This window comes from Sapajus apella, unplaced genomic scaffold (assembly GCF_009761245.1).
Source record: "Sapajus apella isolate SASKATOON/1434 unplaced genomic scaffold, GSC_monkey_1.0 scaffold70, whole genome shotgun sequence".
NCBI classification, from domain to species: domain Eukaryota; kingdom Metazoa; phylum Chordata; class Mammalia; order Primates; family Cebidae; genus Sapajus; species Sapajus apella.
The window spans coordinates 420,772-424,212 of NW_022437010.1; the positions used below are offsets into that span (position 1 = coordinate 420,772).

Here is a 3,441-nt window from a genome sequence, read left to right on the forward strand (position 1 = left end):
GAAAAAGCTGCACATTGTATGATTCTAACTAGAACATTCTGGAAAATGTAAAATTATGGAGCCAGTAAAAAGATTGGGGGTTACCAGAGGCTTCAGGGAGGGAGGAGCTAAATGGGCTCTTTGATGTTCCCCCAAAAGGCCAAGAAAGTGCCCAACACTGGACATTTGCACTGACAGTCCCTCTGCCTGGAAGGAGCTTCTGGGAGATCCCTGCAAGACTCCCTCCCCTTCGTCATTCAGCTCTAGGCCACAGGTCACCTTACCTGGCAGCCCTCCCTCACATGCCATGCAAAATGGCCACGGGGCCCCCTCTGTCACCTGTTACCTGTCCTCAACACCACCTGATGCAGTGCAGGCTGACGGACTGGCTCACAATCTGTTTCTTCCTCGGAAGCGTTGGCTCCGTGGGTGGGTACTGGACTTGGTTTTGCTCCCTGCTGTGTTCCTGGCACATGGGAGGTACTGGAGGAACATCTGCTGAAGGATTAAGTGGGTGAGCCAGTGAGTGGATCGCCAGGTGAGCATGCAGGAAGGGTGGTACTAGGCAAGGAGAGAGGTGCTCTGTAAGTAGGGAAGCCTGCTTGGAAGTGAAGCTGGGATGGCCCTTGTAGAATGGGAAGGACATAGAAAAGCATGAGGAGGGCCAGGCACGGCGGCTCACACCTGTAATCCCAGCACTTTGGGAGGCTGAGGCGGGCAGATCACGTGGTCAAGAGATTGAGACCATCCTGGCCAACATGATGAAACACCGTCTCTGCTAAAAATATAAAAATTAGCCGGCGTGGTGGCTTGTGCTTGTCGTCCCAGGTACTCGGGAGGCCGAGGCAAGAGAATTGCTTGAACCTGGGAGGCAGAAGTTGCAGTGAGCCGAGATTGCGCCACTGCACTCCAGCCTGGCTACAGAGCAAGACTCCATGTCAAAAAAAAGAAAGAAAGAAAAAGAAAAGCATGAGGCAAGCGAGGGGAAGAAAGGGTGGCTTGAGCAGAGCTGTGTGCACGTAGAGGGTCTGTGAGGGGACTCTTTGGACTGGAATGCAGGTCTTGGGAGGACAGGGGTCCCTCTTGCACACCCCCCGAGTGGAGCAGGCCCGGCAGGCCAGAGCCCACCCACTCCAGCCGTGTGTGCGTGCTGCAGCCAAAGGCAGACTTTTCCTCAGGAAAGCAAATTTGGATCCGCTCCAGCATTTGAATAACAGCCTGATTGAAAAACAGAGCTCTCCTCAACATAGCAGAGCAAAGAATGGTTTTGGTCAGAGCATTTTTCAAAGACAATGTCACTCACTGCTTGCTTCAGCACAGGAAAACTTCAGCAGAGCTGCGTACAGTGTCTTACTCTGAGCAGGCCTGTGATTCGGGGGCTGGCCTTGTGGGTTCCTGCAAGCATCACTTAGCAAAGAGAGATGTGTCTGTTGCATCATTAAACAAAATGTGCCTCAGGGAAAAGACGCTTTGTACCTCACTTCACATCCCTAATGCTATTCCCTGAAAACCCAGTTAGAGAAGCGTTAGCCTCTCCTATGTTATACTTTCTATCTGCTGAGTAATTTCTTTCTTAATTGCACAGAAGAGCTGCTTGGCCCAACACTCCCTGTTTGAGTTCAACCTAGCACAGATTTCTTTCTTTTGAGGCTATGTGAAATGCAGTTGAGCATGATATTGAAAACATGAACACAATCCAAAAGTCCATCAGTAGGGTCCTCATTACCATTTGGCAGTCCACACTTCGGAATACTGTGCTACTGGTGAAAAAGAATAAAGAGGATATACACAAAGATGTGAGCCAAATACAAAGCAGCAAATGCAAAAGAACATACAGTACAAGCCCGTTTTTATCTGTCTCCTTATAGAATAAAAGTCCAGCAAAATATAGAACCCCCAAATATTTTTAAATGTTTTGGGGTTGTCATTATAAAACAGGTTCACTTTCTGCAGTAGACATTGTCTGTCTTTGGATATTTAAAAACGAGCCCATGTTGCTTTGTGATTGAAAACTTGTCCAGATTTTTTAAATCCTGTGTGTACACGTGCACAATCACTCATGCATGCTAGGTTGTGTGGTAGACAGGAGCAATGGTTGGAGAAATGGAGAGTTCCTAATAAAATTTAACAGTAGGGGCTGGGCATGGTGGCTCATGCCTATAATCCCAGTACTTTGGGAGGCCAAGACGGGCAGATCATGAGGTCAGGATCGAGACCATCCTGGCCAATATGGTGAAGCCCCATCTCTACCAAAAATACAAAAATTAGCTGGGCGTGGTGGCATGTGCCTTTATTCCCAGCTACTTGGGACCTGAGGCAGGTGAATCACTTGAACCCAGGAGACAGAGAGTGTAGTGAGCAGAGATCATGCCACTGCACTCCAGGCTGGTGACAGAGACTCCATCTCAAAAACAGAAATTAACAGCAGGAATGTGTTTTTACGACTATCTTACTTAAAAATAATAATTCTTCCCCCTCATCAGGATTATCTTTTGATCATTTTTGTTTTGACTTGTTTTCTTGTTTTGTTAATTTGTTAATAAATAATTGACAAAAATAAACAGCAAAGCCAGAAAAAAAAAGTTCTAAGCAATGTAAGAAGCACTAATGCGTATACTCTCTAAGGAGATTCTTTCTCTGCAGCATGGGAACAGTCCTAAAGCAACTATCAAACAACACAAGTTGGGAAAATGATCATCAGGGTTCAGGAAATGAGCAGATTCAAGAAGGCTGAAGTGCTTACAAGCCAACTGCCTGAGCTTAAATCCCACCTCTGCCACCCACCTGCCATGTACTATTGAGCAAGTTACTTTACTTTTCTGTTTCTCAGAATAAGAGCCCCACCTCACTCGTGGTTTTGAAGGTTTTATGAGTCAATGGATGATTTTTGAGTGTTACAAAAGTCAATACACACACAGCACCTAAAGTGGTATCTGACGCATTAAGTGCTAATACACATTAGCTAGTGAAAGGAAGAGGAGGAGAGGGAATGAGATTTCATAAAAGAGAAGGGGTCTAAAGAATGAGTAGGGTTCATCAGAGGCAAAGAATTCCAGAAGAGAAAAGCAAGAAAAAAATAAAACACAAAGGCTTATAGCATACATGAAATGATCCAGTTAAATTCAGCCCAACCACTGCAAAGAAAGCCAAAATGACATCTCATGACTAGATAGATGATAAACAAGAGCAGATAGGTACAGGCACTCAAATGAGATGGAGGATTTTCTAAAGCTAACTTTCCTTTATTATTCTGTAGACCCATCTGTGTGTCAGTCATCAGTCAACAAATTTGTATGCAGTGCACACATACGTGTGCCAGGAACTGGCTGGGAACAAAGATCCACACTGGTGGCAGCGCCCCCACCAGCATGGGACTTTTTGCAAGTGGGTTTAAAGTTGGGAAAGCATGGGGATCATTCGTTTTATTGTGTGTTGATTAGTAGCGCATCAAGAGATGTGGTG

The 3,441-nt window shown here is 45.8% G+C and overlaps 1 long non-coding RNA gene across 1 annotated transcript; it reads right to left on the bottom strand.

The window, feature by feature from the left end:
- Positions 1 to 325: 325 nt before the first annotated feature.
- Positions 326 to 1,608, bottom strand: LOC116531254. Its single transcript, XR_004260338.1, has 2 exons — positions 1,283 to 1,608; positions 326 to 474 (listed from the first exon to the last, which is right to left on the bottom strand). It is a non-coding gene; the product is annotated as an uncharacterized LOC116531254 (long non-coding RNA).
- Between the last annotated feature and the right edge of the window lie 1,833 nt (positions 1,609 to 3,441).